Genomic DNA, 18355 nt, shown 5'->3' with positions numbered 1-18355 from the left:
GAGGGGTCCTGAAGAGGCCCAATATTTTCAAGATGTATGTAATTTTTGTGCTAAAATCTTCCTTTTGCACTTATTTTTCTTAAGTTTATTTATTTTGAGAGAGAAGGAGAGCCAGAGAGAGAGGGAGAGAGAATCCCAAGCAGGCTCCTCACTGTCAGCGCAGAGCCTGGTGGGGAGCTCGAAACCACGAACCATGAGATCGTGACCCAAAACCACGACCCGTGAGATCGTGACCTGAGCCAAAACCAAGAGTCAGACAGACACTTAACCGACTGAGCCACCCAGGCGCCCCCTTCCTTTTGCATTTATGATTGTGTCCCACAATCGTGGAATCCCAGAATAAAGAAGTGTGGTTCAGATATATCAAGAGACCTCCTAAGAACCCGCCAAGTTTGCCTACACATTTCAGTTGATTTATGCTTTAAAATTGTTATTCGTTTACAAGTTCCCACATTTATACTGCCCAAACAGGATGAATCTGACAATCTGTGAATAATGAAAAAAAGGAAGAAAATCAAGTTACCAAACACATTAGTTTCCCTTTGGGTCCTATGCACCCAGAAGACACCTTGGATACGGCACAGAAATATTTACTTGGGATTAACAGAAAATAAGTTACCGGTTGCCATTTAGTCTTTAAAAATCCATTTTAAAATTTATATATTCAAAGAGCTCCGAGGGGAGGAAAATCTTCTAATTCGAATACCTTTGTAGAAAAACAACGGCCTGAAATATTTCCAAATACACTAGTGAAAAAGAGCTCCCTTGAGTACAACCACGATTTTTAATTCCTTAAGGTTTGTCTCGGTCATATTCAGTTCACACACCTTTGAGTCATATTCCAATCTCACACACATTTCTCCTGTTTCCTCCTATAGCCAGAAAACGGGATGTTTTACTGCAACCACGCACACCCTTCAATTTGCAGAAAAATAATGACTTTTAACCCACTAAAGAAGCATAAGATCATACTGGGGGCTGAAGTTAGTCAAAACGATTAAAAGTTTTTCCAGTAAAAATACATCCTTAAATTCTAAATTAACGTTGCCTGGATAAACAGCTACCATGTTAAAACCGATACCTATGTCACATAATGAAATACAGGTGACCTAGAAACACCCAACTTACAAATATCCTGTACGTGGGAACAGCCAGCCCAAGCGAGTCGGACCAGGACTAGGGCGGGCTCTCCCCAGGTCTGAAGGTGGGAGAAGGATTCCCCTTGGTCTCTTCCTGTTGGACACCGGTGTTGGTAGTGTTAGAGCAGGTGGCAGAAGTGGGAAGCCATGATTCTCGTGCCTCCACAGTAGTCCCTTCCCGCCATGCTCACCAAGGAATCCATTTCCCATAAATGAAACCAAGAGTGCCTTGGTTCCCAGGCGGGTCCATCAGAAGTCCGCTGGGCCCACAGTGCAGCTGGAACTGTGCTATTAATACTAGGCTGACTTCCCACTTGGAAGCCAACTCCAGCCCTGACAGTGTTCATCAGCTCTGTTATGGTTAAATGAATTTGTGGGCGGTCCTGGGAGTCTGCCAGTTAGAACATCCTTTCTGTGGGAAAATTCCTGCCGAGGCCCAAACAACTCACTGACAAACACGGTTGTGGACCACACGTTGGGAGACCCTTAGACATTGACAGATCAATCCTCACCTTTCCATTCTGGAAATGCTTGGGTGATTGTTATAATAAACCGTCGCACAGATAAACGTATGGCAGGTACAACACTCAGCACACGACCATGGTAACTAATGGTAACTAATAACTAATACCATCATCATTAATGTAGTGACAGACCTACCTCTCCCCTGACTCACGTACACATGTACACACTCATTAGGACACTTTATACATTTCTTCTAAGTCTATGTATTTATTTTTGAGAGAGAGCGAGCGAGCGAGAGAGAGAGAGAGCATGCACATGTGCCTGAGCAGGGGAGGGGCAGAGAGAGAGGAGGACAGAATCCCAAGCAGGCTCTGTGCTGTCAGTGTGGAGCGCGATGTGGGGTTCGAACCCACAAACCATGAGATCATGACCTGCGCCAGATGTTCAACCGACGGAGCCACCCAGATGCCCCTAGGACACTTTAGCCACATCACACACATGCACGTGCGCACACACACACACACGCCCCACCATACAATGTTCTATGCAAATATGTTTTCATCTATGCAGAAGTGTCTTGTCTTTTCTTGGGGAAAAGATGAACCATGATCCAGTCTTTAACTGTGTCCTTTAACTGTTGTTCTCTTGCTCTGGGGATTGATTTGTACTTGTTCATCTACATTCTTAACTGGTCCTCCCCAGGCCAAAAATACAACTGTAGGACAACCAGCCAAAACATGGAGATGCCCAGCCATGGGACAGAAAGTGAAAGAGTTGTAATCAAGATTAGAGCTGGGACCTAAGTGACGTCATATTCAAATCGAGAGACTCTCAAACCGAGAGACTCTCTATTACATAACAGTCCTCTTGGATTAGTGAAACTTATACGTGCAAAAGTTACTGTCCTCATCAATGGCAAAGAGAATTGGTAAAAGCTGATGAAATACAGACCCGAATAGTTTCTACATGCACATACAGAGCTACCATTGCAACAAAAGAGATGTAATCTGCGAGGAGATGAAAAATATTCACTGCCTAGGAGCCTTAAAAATGCACACTGTTTAGCAGCCCAAGTGAAGCAATGGCAACGCAGAAGCAGGTACATTCAATACGCCTTCAGCACAGAGACCACTGGAGACCAGAGCGGTACATGAAAGAACAGAGGGTTTCCCAAATCTGATACCTTCTTAAGTCAGTTGATCAATTTTTCACCAAAGGGCAGGGGCAGAGACAAAGGCCAAGCTCAGTACAGTGACCTGTCCTCCAGGGAGAGGACCGGAAGAGATTCCAGCACACCTGAATGATCTCCAGTACAGGGTCATTAATGACACGTCAGCTTTAGTGTTACATCTTTCTTACTTCATCATCCGCAAGGATAAAATATCCTAGCACCCGCGGGGAATCTGAAATGAAGTAAGAGCAGATTTGGGTTTATTTCTTATAATAAATGCCTGAGGACGATCTTTTAGTTGTTATATAATATACATAAATATCAACCAGTCGCTAATTTTATACTATGTATCCATATCATGTTCATCTAGATTGGTGTATATACACTGTGTACATGTGTAGATAGACATACTGCTTTTTCATACAGTTTGGATGTTAACTGACCTTTCAAAATGTCTTCAAAGTGTGTTATCAAGTTCAAGCACACTCAGCACCACCTCCATCTGGGGTAGCTTAGAAACTACTGCCTCACTGGCATGTTTCCAACCTGAAAGTTGCAAGGACACACATCTGTATTGGTTGTTAAAAGCATCATCCTTTGCGCTATTGCAGAAGTTGCAACAAAAATCCACTCCTGGGGTAGCCACAGCTCCTTGGACTGTTCAGTCTGATCAATACACAGAGGTAAGCCCCAGAAGAAAGTATTCTCTGACAGCATTTGGAAAGAAGGCAAAAAATAATTTCTCCATCCAAGTTAGGTTAACCTGCATGGTGCGGTGGAAAACAGAAAAAGGTGTTGACTCCACACGGTACTCTCTCCCAGGCAAAAGCATTTTAAAATAAAAACAGCTATTTTAAGAAGTTTGAATTTCAAGTCACCCCAAGAACTAAACTCCTTCCTTTCATGGACTTTGCCAATCCTGACCAGTGCTTCGAAGTCTAGTGTTGATGTATCTGTTAGGCTATACTTGTTTGACCAGAAGCAATCTGTCTTGGTCAGCAATAAAGCTAGAGTATACCGCCCCCCTGCCAAAAAAAGGATGGCAGATATGTTAATCTGGGCTAAGTTGTCCCATGGGCCACACCTATTTCTTGGTAGCTGATCAAACCCAGTTTAGGATAAGGTGTTTGCACACATGGCAAGCGGCCCAAATGAATTTTTGCCAGATCCCTCCTTGTTTCAATTCCTTCTTCCCTAATTGCGCTGCTTCCTCTCAGGACTTTCTGATCACTCTCTCTGACCCCATCACTGGAGAGGGTGTGCTCGTAAAGTGGGTGCAGTCATATTCTAGACAAGTCACTGCCTGGGATTTCTAAAGAGCTGACAATCTTTTAGGACTGCATCAGGCAAAGTTTCCATGCAAAGAGATGCTTGTAATACCCGAAAAGGACAGAGAATCTAATTTTTTAGTTTTTGGTGCCAAGTTAACAAGAGAGGCTGGATTGTTGGTGCCTGATGGCTAATAAATGGTTGAATGTATGGGAGAATTCGGTCTTTCGTAAAATCTGATAGGGATACGATGGAGCACTAGTTAAGCCTTACCACCATGAACTTCTTTAATGGCTTCCACAATCTACCAAAGAGCACCTAATGGTTGTGAATGTCCAAACTAGTCAGGGTCAGTGTGCAATATCTATCCCACAAGATTATTGTCATGATCATGTGAAATGATAATTGGAAAGCATTTAAGACAGAGCCTGGCACCTTAAGACAGATATATAGACACATAAATTATAGATATATATAGAGAGAGAGGTGTTCACCACCACCACCATCATGATCATGATCGTCATCATCATTATCATCATCATCGGCATCCGTTGTGGTGAAATAAGGACTACTAACCATAGAATTTTAGTTAGGAAGGGAATGTGATCTATCATAGAGCAAAGTCATAGGTAAACACAGTAATATACAGTTCTTTCAAATAGAAGGATGTCCCAATAGTTCATCAGTCTCAATATATTTCACCTCAACAGACCATCTATCACCTTTTCTCCCATTACCATGGAGCCAGAAGGCTTACATAAATGATCAATTTCAGTCAAGTACTGGGCAAATTTTTCTGGAACATTTGTGACCAGCCAGTAGAATGCAGCAGAAATGCTTGTACATTCACGTGAACTGAAGAAGAAATTACCAAAGAGGACAAAACTACAATGGCAGAAACTTGGCCCCATCTTGCTCAACATCTTCATCAAAAACTTACATGAAAATATAGAACATGCTTATCAAATTCGCAGGTGGCACTAAGCTAGGAAAAATAGATAAGATAATAAAAGAGAGAATTAGGGTTTTTAATATAGTTTCCATTTATGTATAATAATTTAATTAGATCCAAATGTTTAGGATGAGACTAACGCAAAAAGATTCAAACACAATAGAGAAGTTTGCATTTAAATTATAACAAAAATTAATCAGAGAGAGAGAAGCGACTTGAAAAAGAGGTAGAGCTCTTCAATTGTCCACTAGGCCCAAAGGAAGTCTGACAAAAATGCTAAAGCAGGTAGAGGAAACTTGAGTTGCATGAAAAGAACTTGAAGATCCAACTCAAGAAAAGTGATAATGCACTGGGCTCCATTCAGACCAGAGAACTCCTGGAGCAGCAAACTGTTCTTTTTAAAAATTTTTTAACGTTTATTTTTGAGACAGAGAGAGACAGAGCATGAACGGGGGAGGGTCAGAGAGAGAGGGAGACACAGAATCCGAAACAGGCTCCAGACTCTGAGCTGTCAGCACTGAGCCCGACGCAGGGCTCGAACTCACGGACTGCGAGATCATGACCTGAGCCGAAGTCGGACGCTTAACCGACTGAGCCACCCAGGCACCCCAACAAACTGTTCTGAAGTCTAAAGACACTGATGCATCCAGCAAGCCCTGAATAAGGCAGTGTGGATGGGAGGGGAAGGTTCTGGAAAGTCATTTAATAAAACTTTAAGGGCCACTAAAGGAATTGAGGCTGTTTAGTCTGTCTGGAGTTGGGATACAAGAAATGCTGACTGGCTATCGGTCGAATTCAGTAGTAGATCTGGCCTATCTTTCCAGAGAGAAGATGTCAAATGACTGAATGGGAATTACAGGGAGTAGGCCTGGCCTTTCCCAAGGAGATCCTTTCTAAAGAAAATGTTGGCGCAAGGATAAGTGACTTTGGGGTGAGGGGAACTCTTAACGCTCAGAGGTTCATGCAGATAACTATTGGCTCACCCATCCCCAGTGTGGAGAAAAGGATTCTTGCTTTGGGTGAAAGACCAAACAAATGATCTTTGAGGTCCCACTGCTGTGATTCAATTCTCCCACATCAGTTTTGATGAGAGGTATGAACAAGACGCAGGGGTTCGTTACGAGAGAAGGAGATACTTAGAAATGGGAGATAAGAAGTCTACTGATGGCTCTGGGTAGCTGAGGAGTATAGCAGGTGGCACAGCCTCCTTGATAAATAGGTCCATGCTAATTAATGAATAAAGGCCTGGACCAAACTTTTTTTTAAACATTTATTTTAGAAACAGAGAGAGAGAGAGAGAGAGAGAGAGAGAGAGAACATGAGTGGGGAAGAGGGGCATAGGGAGAGAGAATCTCAAGCAGGCCCCACGCACAACACAGAGCCCAATGCAAGCTCAATCCCATGCCACTGGGATCATGACCCGAGCCGAAATCAGGAGTCTGATGCTCAATGGACTGAGCCACCCAGGTGCCCCTGGACCAAACTTTTTTTTTTAGAATTTCATGTAAGGCTGATCCTACTCTGAAGATGATAGAGTAGAAGACAGGTTTTCCAGCACCCTATAGGCTATCCATGCCCTCTGAAGAATGAGATGATGCCTCGCGTGCTCTCACATCCCCCACAACACCTTAGATACTAGGCCTCCAGCAGGAGCTCCGTAGCCACTTGCTGCTTGGTTAACTTTCTACTTTTTCTCCAGGGGATTCAGGTTAAAGAATGAGGAATGACTCATCAACAGTGGGAAGTCTAGTTAGGCCAATTTGCTTGCTATTTGCTTGACTGCTTTTACTGGGGTATATGATCCTAACCTAACTGGAAGTATTTTGACATCAGGGTGATAAAAACATGGTTTGGGCTGTTTTGTGGCAAAATAGCATAGTAGTGTGTCAACGTGGGTTTTTTTTCTGAAATCTTTTGATCGCTGTTAATTTTTTCACTTGTCTTTTCAAAAATACACTTTTCTTATGTCTGATGGGACATTAATGAATTTTGTTAGACTGCACTTCAACACTATAATGATTTGATATAATTATTTGATATAATATTGTAAGACATTTTTTTTTTAATTTTGTTTTCAACGTTTATTTATTTATTTATTTTTTTGGGACAGAGAGAGACAGAGCATGAACGGGGGAGGGGCAGAGAGAGAGGGAGACACAGAATCGGAAACAGGCTCCAGGCTCTGAGCCATCAGCCCAGAGCCCGACGCGGGGCTCGAACTCACGGACCGCGAGATCGTGACCTGGCTGAAGTCGGACGCTCAACCGACTGCGCCACCCAGGCGCCCCGATATTGTAAGACATTTTAATATAGGTATCTTTTAATAACTAAGCAAACTTTCTAGAACAGTCACGTCCATTTAATCACTGTACAGTTAAATGACACCAAAGCAACTTGAGAATTTATCGCATAATGAAATAACACAAAATATCCACATTGCCTTGACCCAGAAAGGAGGAAAATGGTGCTATAGAGTTAGAGCAAGGTTAGAACATACTGTAGGGCATACTTGTCGGAGGGACTACATTTTCAAATATCTACTTTAGCTCTTCGTTGCCATTGGTTACACACTTAGTACTGACTGAGCCTGTGCCTCCCACTAATTCGTTTTCACCTTTTATTGCCAGGAGATGATACTTTGGGTCAATTGAGAATGCCACAGCTTTTGCTCGTGCAGTCTCTGAGCATTTCATTGTGAATTTTAATTACCATGTTGTTGTGCTTTAGGAACTGCCCCCAAACTGCGTTGAACGGGGAAGTCATTTTCTTCTAGATACCTTTTTAATTAATATCAAAATGACAGACACATACACAATGCGTCATTCTTTACAGACACTGGTTCATCATTGGACTTAATCACTTCCAGAGCAATGCAGATGGATGAAATCCAAGGGGCTCTGATTCACAGGATTCCTGGCTTTTCTCCCATTCAGTTGGTGGGAAATTCTTTCTCTTTTTAAGTTAGATGAGGGGTGGAGTTAGAGAAATCTGTATGCTACACTCTCATGATTTGGCTCATGCCTGTATTGGTCTCCAAATCTGATATGTTTTTTGGGCAGTTGATCAGACTCCTAATTCTACCCATTGCATTCCAACAGCCGTAGTATTTTTCTTCTCCTTTCTTCCCCCAGCGTTGCAGCACTTTTCAAATATGGGGTCTCTCTAGCTGGCCGCACAGATCCACCTGAGCAACGCACAGCATCTCTGCTCTGTGTTAAGTCACTTACAGCCCAGGGATCATCTTGGGTATCTTATAAGTCATGACCAGCAGTGTGCTAGGGACCTAGTGATTTTCTTAATACACGTCTGCTATGACTGAGCCAGAATTAACAACCAGGTCTGCTTTCTCTCAAACTGTGCCTGAGCTGTCACTTAAAAAAATTGAGATATCACTCACATACCATAAAATTCACCATTTCAAAGACTGCAGTCCAGTGGGTTTTAGCACACTCAGAGAATTGTGCAACCATCGCATCAGCTGTAAAATGTTTTCATCACCACCCCCCCCAAAATCCATATCCAATAACAGTCATTCCCCACTCTGCTCTTCCCCAGTCTCAGCAACCATGAATTTGCTTTCTGTCTCTATGTATTTTCCTATCCTGGGTATTTCATATAAATGCAATCATACAGTATGGGCCTGTAGTGTCTGGATTCTTTAACTTAGCATCATGTTTTCAAGGTTCGCCCATAGTGAAGCATTTACCATTCTTTTCTTTAATTTTTTAAATTTATATTTTAGTTAGTTAACATACAGTGCAATATTGGTTCCAGCAGTAGAATTCAGGGACTCATCACTTCCATACAACACCCAGAGCTCATTACAAGTGCCCTTCTTAATACCCATCCCCCACCTAGCCCATCCCCCACCCACCTCCCTCCAGCTGCCCTCAGTTTGTTCTCCTTTTTATGGCTGAATAGTATTCTATTGTATGCATGAATCGCATTTGCTTACCTATACGTCAGTTGATGGACATTTTGATTGTTTCCACTTTTTGGCCATTACAAATAATGTTGCCATAAACATTCACGTACATGTTTCTGTACGGATACAGGTTTTCGTTTCTCTTAGGAAGACATTTAGGAATGGAATTCCTAGGTCATATAACTCTATTCTTAACTGTAGCCTAATTGTTTTCTTCAGGTAGCCACGAGTGATCTCAATTCTTCTGTAAATTCTCCTATAATTTGCCTCTATCAGCTTTATAACAGAAAAACCAGTTTGGGATATTTCATTCAATCTTCATCGTAAAGGTCACCCATTCATGTCTATGAACAGTTCAATGTAAAGTTCTACAGCAAGTCGAAATTAAATCTGAGGCAATTATCTTCTTAAAAATAAATTCATCTTATTTAGAAGACTTTTGTATGTAACAGAACGGGGTAAATTCTCCATTGAGTAGTAATACTGTCTTAAATTAGTATCTGCTATAGCATTTCCTTAAAAGAGCATACAGTTCAGGTACTAGGTATGAGAAGTCATTTCTTCCTTATGTCAACGTCAAGTCCTCCAACAGCTGTTCACCCCCAAATCGGGTAGTGTCACATTCATCTTCCGTGAGACAATTGGCCCAACCTGAATTAGTGATGTCAGAAAAAACTAACTTATTATATGCATCCTTCTTTTTTTTATATTCTGGAACACATAATTACTCAGAATAACAGAAGAATAAATTTCACTAGATAGTAAGAGAAACTTACTTACAATTGACAAATTAGTTCTGTAAATGGCCCTTACAGGAACATTAAATATAATCAGTCTTGTCTATAAGTATTGTCAGTATACCCTCCAAATCATATATAACCTATAACAAAAGACTAGCCCAAAATGCGTGTCGGTACCAAACTTCCTACCACCAGGTTCCAGTGTATTCAAAATTCCTAATTGTCTTAACATAAGCATTATTAAACACTGACTTTATATTGTCTTGCTTCACACTTAGAAAAATATCCCTTCGGGGCGCCTGGGTGGCGCAGTCGGTTAAGCGTCCGACTTCAGCCAGGTCACGATCTCGCGGTCCGTGAGTTCGAGCCCTGCATCAGGCTCTGGGCTGATGGCTCAGAGCCTGGAGCCTGTTTCCGATTCTGTGTCTCCCTCTCTCTCTGCCCCTCCCCCATTCATGCTCTGCCTCTCTCTGTCCCAAAAATGAATAAACGTTGAAAAAAAAAATTAAAAAAAAAAAAAAAAGAAAAATATCCCTTCACTTAGGTTCTAAGAAGATGCTTCTCCAGGGATCCTGCAGGCTTCAGATTTGCTTTCATTCTCCTGCCTCCTGCAGCATCAGTGAAATCATTCTGTAAAATCCACCGGGACCGAAGGCCATTAGCAATTTATTAGTCAGTCGCATAGATAAAGTTTGTCTTCGAATCTTATGCAAATGCTGTCTGCAAACACAAAATGTTTTTCCCACCTTTTCGGTCGCCTAAGAGAAATCACTCTAGATAAGGGTATATAATAACAAAGGCACTATTTCCCTCTGATACTTCACTTTGAAGGCCCTCTTAAAACAAGAAGAAAGTGGTGAAGCCACATAAGATCAAGTTGCGTTATAGGATTTTGCAGCAGTCTCGTTCTTACTGGTTTTGCTTTTTGGAGATGGCTACTGAGTTCCACAAATTGCTAATGAGGCCACCACCCTTGCAATCCAAGGGCTATGCCACATCCCCAAATGGAGCCACAGTATGTTAAGGGAAGTGAAACTTCCAAGGTCAGCAGCAGGATGGTGTTGACAAGAAAACCCATGTGCACGGCGCAGTGCGGGCTGTTTTTCGAATTATCTCAAACTTTGAAAAGCCCACAAACATACAAGTGGGATGGCTCCCTCCTACCACTTGAAATAATCCCAGCTCATCTCGACCCCCGCCCCACCGCCTCCCCTTTCACATGCTAGGGAAACACACGCTATTTCAACAGTTGGCTCAGGCAAACAACATCAGCAGTGGTCTGTTCTGCCTGCTGTTTTGCCACGTGAGCGGAACATTCCCTACATGTATCTGGCTCCCACCAGTGCAGAAGTAACTGCTAACCTTTCGTATCTTTCAGCGTACCAATGGCAAATTGTCAGCCAAACTCAGCCGGTAAACGTAGGTCCACTGAACTTGCTTTTCGACAACCTAAGTTGGAATTTCTCTTCTACCGATAGTTAGCCACGTGACCTTGGGAAAGTTACTCAACTTTTAACAAAGCCCCTGTTAGTTGCCTACCTAGCAGTCACTTCCCCTGCCCTCCTCCTTCCAAAGGTCTGGCGTTGTTTAGCTCTGCAACCCTCCCCCACGTGATGAAGGGTAACCGACCCATCCCTGGTTCCAGTGATAGGTCCTCATTATTTTTAGTCAGTTGTGGTAACACCACTACATTCGCCAGGACTGTTTTAAGAAGGGAAACGGATATCAGATTAAGTTCAGTTGCATAACAAGCACAAAAAGAGCAAGAAAGAAAAATAACGGTGGCTTTAAATACGATGTAAGGAGAATCCCCTGTTGGAGGAAGAAGTCAGGTGTCAGGCAACCTGGGGCACTGCGATGGCCGCGATGGCCTCGATGGCATCGGGGAGGAGGCCCCCACCAGCTTACTTGTCTGTCATCTTGCTGCCCTGTCTCCGGCCCAGCGGGGCTGCTTGAGCTCTGGGAAACACATCTGTACTTCAGCCAACCGGAAGCCCTTATGGGTCACATGGCCACAGCGAGCTGTACGGGACACAGTGAAAGGCGGGCATGGGGAAGGGGCAGCAACCAGCAGTCATTGCCACAGCATGCAACCCAATTCCAGCCGATGAGGCCTCAAGAGGATTCTAGGCAAGGCCCCTGCTAAGAAGGAGAAAGGAAGACATGGCCTGTACTTCTCTCTCCGGTCCCTGTCAGAGAGCGATGTGACGCTTGGAATTGACGCGGCCATCCTGTGCCTAACCTGAGAGTAAAGCCAACGTACGGAGCGGGACAGAGCCTGTGCAGAGAAACACCTTAAGCCACTCTGGATTTCTTATTATGTTTCTAGTTCATTCCCCCCATCCAATAGGCCTTCCAAGTCTCAAGACTGTTATCTCTCTCCCTCTTGGTCTGTATCCTATCACAAGCTAAAAATTCTAGAGACACCAAAGACCAACCAATTACTGTTTTAATCACTATTACCAAAATATACCTTGGTTACTGTTTGCTTTATTTAAAAATGAATGTAAAAAAAAAACCATACAGCATGTTCATTTACTCAGGTATTCAAATATTTCCTTAAAAGCATAACAGTTTTAAAATCCTGGCTTCGCCATTTCCGGCACTGGGATCTAGCCCAAGTAATTTAGTCTATGAGAGCCATAGATTCCTTCTATGCAAAGGAAGGGAAAATACCATCACTTTCTAGGAGTGTGTGAAGTTCAGAAATATATGTAAATGACATAATGTCAGATATATAATAGGGGCTCGGTAACTGGAAACCATTATATCACGCGCAGCCACTGAAGACACAAAGATGAAATTAGATCTGGTTCAAAGCTGCATTCATTTATTTTCTTCTTTCCTCCATTCATTTATACATATATACGTGCATAAATATATATTCCACCTACTTCCAGAAGGCACTGAAAGCAGCCAGAAGGCAAACAGGGAAATTATAGCAATGTTTTAAGTTCTAGAATAAAGTGTATATACCAAGGAATTATGAATAGTCAAAGAAAGAGTAGAAACCAAGAGGCGCAAGAGAAGGCATTTGAGAGTAGAGGGAAGAAATGGGTCAAGAAAAGAGGGGCGTTGAGGCCGGAAGGTAAAACCTGGGTCAGGGGTGGGAGGAGAGAAACTGGAAGAGAGAGTGAGCGAAGCCGAACCTACAGCCTGGTAAATGTCTAGCATCACTAAAGACTCGCATTTTGCACAGCGAGGAGTTTCTTCTGAGTCCTGCCTTGATGAGTGCACCAGTTCTCCCAAGGATCAAGATGCCTTATTCCTCTTACCTTCCTTGCCTTGTAACTTTATAATGAATCCGTGCCATCTGAAATAATCGAGCATGTCTCTGTTCCCTGCAACACAAAAGCTCCTAAAACAACGTAAGGGGTAGCTGAAGCCATGGAATTGAACAAAGAGTGAGAGGAAATCAAGAGAAGGAAAGGAGCTGTGGGACACGGAGGAAAAGAGGTTGCCAAGGAGAAACCGAGCTGGGTTCAAAGGCCAGCGAATTTCAATGCAATAAGGACTCATCCTCCAGAATTCGCCGACGAGGTCTTCTATAACCTTGAATAAAGGAGATTCGAGAGTGCTGGCAGAATGAACAGAGATGAACATGTGAATCAGCTTTGAGTGTAAACTATTCTCATGTGAGGTTTAGCTGTAAAAGAAAGAAGAGATGGCTTTCGGGAGGGGTTTGCTTGCGGAGGAGTTTTGACATGAGGAGATAATGGGGGGCGTAGAGAAGCTGAAGCTGGAGGAGAGCGAAATGATCCTAGTTGGAGCGGACCACAAGGAAGCAGCAAGATCGCATGGCATTTGAACAGGAAGACAGAGGTCTTTACCTCAGAGATGGGAAGAAAAGGGGTCTGGGCTCCTTCTGTGAATTTCATTTGTGACAGATCTTTCACCACAGGACAAAACTGACCTGTACTTCCATGTGGAACCAGCTGTAAGAAAGGAATATTTCAGGTTTTAAATGAGCTGGTTTTAAGCCCACGAAGTAATATGTGTGAACGATATAGCTGTCTATAATTTGCCAATTACTGTTACTTGCCCTTGATATAAGCCCATTTCACAAGAGCACTGATGGGGTTGGGTTTCTGGAAGTGATGAATCTAGGAGTTGTGGCTGGCCAATGAATCACCCAGGAAATTTGAGAGACCAGGATGTTGTTACTCCAGATCTTGGGGCTTCCAGGCTTCCGCCCTATCGGGCAGGCACATCTGCTTCTCCAAATGAAGGAAACAAAACCAGAATAGAAGAGACAGTTGGCAAAGCCACAAGGTCAATCGTGGCCCTCCCCTTCCTGGTTTCCTGCACTGAACTCGGACTATCTACGTGAGCTGCCTCGGAGCAATTGTGCACTCGGCAAAAAGAACGAAAATAGGAACAACGAATACTGCTTTCCTTATTCGGCATCTCTGAAATACCATCTGATTCACTGACTTGTCCCGCAAATTGTAATTGATTTCCTACTATGTGCTAGAATCTGTTCTAGGCCCTGGAAAGGAGTGGTGGTCATCAAATAATTTTCCTGTGTAGTATACAAGGCCACGGGGCTTGCATAAGGTCTAATTATTAATAAGGATTCTCACTGTTTATCTAAACGGATGCATCTGTAAATCTCACTAAGCATATTGCATTACTATTTACAAAAGATGAGGTTGATGTTTATTTTTCAGCATGGAAAATGCACATGCTGTACTTTTCATTTACGAGATATGGCTTAGGGTGGACAAACCCTTAGGATAAATACTCCATTCTACAACCCACAAAGGACCACGAACTCCAAAGCTTATACATGTTCCAATTTTCGTCATGGCTCATTTGGCCCAGGGTTCCATATGTGTCAGAAGATCCAGGTGACACATTAGAGAAAGGCAAGTTAATTTTGTAATCATCCCAAATAACTTTCTTATCCCTCCTCCAATACTAACTTCCTAACTTGCCTTGATGATCACTTCTGGATTCATCTTCCATGAACTTATCTAAAATTGTTTTACAATTCCTGCATTTAAAAACGTTAGACTATATCACTTTCTTAAAAATACAGGATTAAAAATAGAACAAACATGCTTTCATTTTATGACTGCCACAAGCTTGACTGTTATTCTATAATCATGTTTCTTAATATTGCTTAAAGGGTATTATCTAGTCCTGTTAAGTTCTATCGTATTATGTCCACCTCTGTATTCCCTTGAGCCTATAAAATACCCGACAAAGAAGGAAAGGGCTTAATAAATATTTGTGAAATAAAATAATTTAATTAACAAGTAATTGGCGCCCCCTTTTTCAAAAAATTTTTTTAACTTTTTTTTTTTTAATTTATTTTTGAGACAGAGAGAGACAGAGCACGAACAGGGGAGGGGCAGAGAGAGAGGGAGACACAGAATCTGAAACAGGCTCCAGGCTCTGAGCTGTCAGCAGAGAGCCCGACGCGGGGCTCGAACTCACGGACTGTGAGATCATGACCTGAGCTGAAGTCGGACGCTCAACCGACTGAGCCACCCAGGCGCCCCAGTGCCCCTTTTAACTTGTAGGCTCTAACCTTCCCACCTCTCCGCCTTCATCTTTTTACAGGCTAGAGAATGCTAATATTTTCAGGGATTCTCACCAGACAAGGCTTAGGTGCTATAACTGAGGTGACCGTATGTCCCAGTTCCCTTAAGGCAGTCTCAGTTTATGTCTAATGTCCCAGTGTCATTATGACTAGTGACCCTTCCCTTTTCAAATGTGTCCTGGTTTGAATGAACCTATATCCACTATTCCCTTGGGGTCCCTTGAGCCCCTCTATGATATTTTACACATGGATTTCAGGGGCACATGAACACCTGCTTGTACAGTGCGGTAGTTTCTGTTTGCTTTGTTTCCCAGTTGCCTTCCTGATGATAAAGTGTTTCTGTGAGCCTTTGAACTATTGGGTAGGAGATGCCGAAGAAAAATCTAGGCGAGTGCTTTTCACATTTTAACATGCATATGTATCACCTAGGGCTGTTGTGAAAATTCTGGCTCTATTCAGCAGGTCTGGAATGGGAACACAGACTTTGCATTTTTAAAATTTTTTTTAATGTTTTATTATTTATTTTTGAGACAGAGAGAGACAGAACATGAACGGGGGAGGGTCAGAGAGAGAGGGAGACACAGAATCTGAAGCAGGCTCCAGGCTCCGAGCTGTCAGCACAGGGCCCGATGCGGGGCTCAAACTCACGGACAGCGAGATCGTGACCTGAGCCGAAGTCGGACGCTTAACTGACTGAGCCACCCAGGGGTCCCCAGACTTTGCATTTTTAACTGGCTCCCAGGTGATACTGATATTGTTGGTGTGGGGGCCACACTTTGCGTAGCAAGAGTCTGCAGGTGTTCCTAATTAGCCACAACTTAGAGACCAGCCATTATGATACAGTACCGCTTGGTACTTATGAGTGCACACTTTGGGCACCACAGCATTTGAAACTTTGTCTCCTCTTTTTCATAACTGGGTGTCAGCAGGCAAAATTCCCAGTATTTCAGTTTTACTTTCTTTCCTTTAGTCTTTCAAAAGCCACATACCCGGAACCTTTGTTTTAACTATCATAAGCTGATAGGATTGAAATAGCATTTTGTAAACAATAACATGCTATTTCGACCTATGGGGTCACAATCATTGTTGTAGTCACCAAAATTTCTCTTTCCTCTGATGTCAGTCCTAACGCAGGACCAGTGTTCTCTCTCCGGGTAGAGTCAACAATGCAAGGGGAAAACTGAGATCAGAAACTTGGATAATTGTCTCATAGAAAATTAATCTCTAATTTAGCCATTGCAAAACTAGACGCCGAGTTTGAAGTCACGACATGCTGTATTTTCACCCCCTACAATTGAAAGCGCCCAGTAGATTATAATTTTCCATCAGTTCGCTTATTAACATTTATTTCACACCTGACTTGACCACAGCACCTACAGCATGAAGAACGTAAGAAAACAGCTCCCGCACTGAGAGCTCACAGATCTACCAGAACATGTTTCCTGAAGCCCATCGCTATGTACAAGCTAAACACGCTCCATCCTGGAGCCATGGCAGGTCACTTTCAAAGGACATCTAAGTGCGTTCACTCACAGTACAATAGAAAATATATCCAGAAGCGAAGATTGGCCCAACTATCAGGATGACTGCAAAAGAGGGTCTGCTTACTGAGAAAATAAGTAGAAATAATTTATATTTTTTCCTCTTGTCACTGTCAGATCTCATTTGGTGCATAAATCTCAAAACTTCATTAAGATAATCTCCATGAAGCCAGGGAGAGAAATCTCCAGCACGTTTCTGCTATCTGATTGGAGAGATGGCTGGTCACTAGAGAACGGGCAGCCAGGACAAGGGCAGCATCAACATCGACACGGTCATTCAAGTGTTTCTCTCGCCAAAGTGGTTCTACAGGTCCACAGCTGTTTCTCCTCTAAGCCAGAGGTTGGCAAACTGTGACCCAAAGACCAAATCTAGCCCGTTGCCTCTTAGTGTAAATAAAGTTTTATTGGAACCAACCACGCACACTCATTTATGTATTGTTTATGGCTGTTTTTATGCTAAGACAGCAGGGTTGTAACACAGACCACATGGCCAGCAAAACCTAAGATATTTACGATCTGGCCCTAGCTAACTAAAATACTACGTACTTTACAAAAAAAAAAAAAAAAGTAAGCTTGCTCTGACAAATAATTGAGTTTGAAGAATTCATATATATGTTTAATAATTCACAATAATTGTAAGCCTTCATGAAGATAATAAAAAGCTAGCATGAAGAAGTTTTAGCAATAATTTCTATACCAATATCCCTTTGGTATATAGTTAACCACTAACAAATGAACCAAATATTATTTGTGAAAAAGATAATGCCTAGTTTTACACATTAAACTCAAGTGGGAGAAGGCAGATAATAACATAGTATCTTTGATTTCTACAGATACATGATAAAGTAAAAACTAGTACTTGAGGTTATGCTCATATCCTAAGCATCTACATAATAATCGGAGATAGACAAGTTCATCTGAAAGATTCCTCTGTTGAGTAACACAGGAAATATCCCTATAGAAGTATAGTATCATCTCAATTTAGATTCAATGAACTTCAATGCAAATGTGTAATTTGTAATTTGAGAGCCAGTAAGGGGAACTTATATTCAAGATTTTTATTTATTTTTATTTTATTTTTTTGAGAGAGCGTGCACAAGCAGGGGAGGGGCAGAGGGAAAGGGAAGGAGAGAATCTTAAGCAGGCTCCACACTCGGCACAGAGACCGACCTGGGGCTCGATCTCACGACTGTGAGATCATGACCTGAGCCAAAATCAAGAGCTGGATGCTCAACCAACTGAGCCACCCAGGCGCCCCAAGGGGAAATTATATTTAAATGGAGAAGAGAGTTATCCTTGTATCCTGCTTTAGTTAATTATATGGCGTGAATACTTATATTCCATATAACAAAAGGAGAGAGAAGATCATCTTCCATAAATAATTTGCAACTTTGGTCCAGACTACTTTTTTTTTTATATAAATAACTAATATATTTTATTTTATTTTGATTTTTTCATTAATTTATACATTTTTATTTAAATTCCAGTTAGTTAATATACAGTGTAATATTAGTCTGAGGTGTAGAACGCAGTGATTCTTTGCTTACATACAACACCCAGTGCTCAGCACAACAAGTGCTTAATGCCCATCACGCATTTAACTCA

The 18355-nt window shown here is 42.3% G+C and overlaps 1 protein-coding gene across 2 annotated transcripts in view; it reads right to left on the bottom strand.

Moving 5' to 3' along the window:
- ARHGAP6 (Rho GTPase activating protein 6) overlaps positions 1-18355 on the bottom strand; it is a 457219-nt gene that overhangs the window by 164118 nt on the left and 274746 nt on the right. Inside the window, exon 1 of one of the 2 annotated variants that reach the window (XM_040467631.1) lies at positions 1129-1740. The exons of the other annotated variant lie outside the window; for it this stretch is intronic. The gene's annotated coding sequence lies outside the window, so the exon portion shown is untranslated. Of the gene's footprint in view, positions 1-1128; positions 1741-18355 lie in introns of those variants that run through there. 2 annotated transcript variants of the gene reach the window in all.

This window comes from Herpailurus yagouaroundi, unplaced genomic scaffold (genome assembly GCF_014898765.1).
Source record: "Herpailurus yagouaroundi ecotype Mexico unplaced genomic scaffold, PumYag 67525, whole genome shotgun sequence".
NCBI classification, from domain to species: Eukaryota; Metazoa; Chordata; class Mammalia; order Carnivora; family Felidae; genus Herpailurus; species Herpailurus yagouaroundi.
Note: the sequence above shows the minus strand (reverse complement) of the source record. Positions and strands in the feature narration are given on the sequence as shown.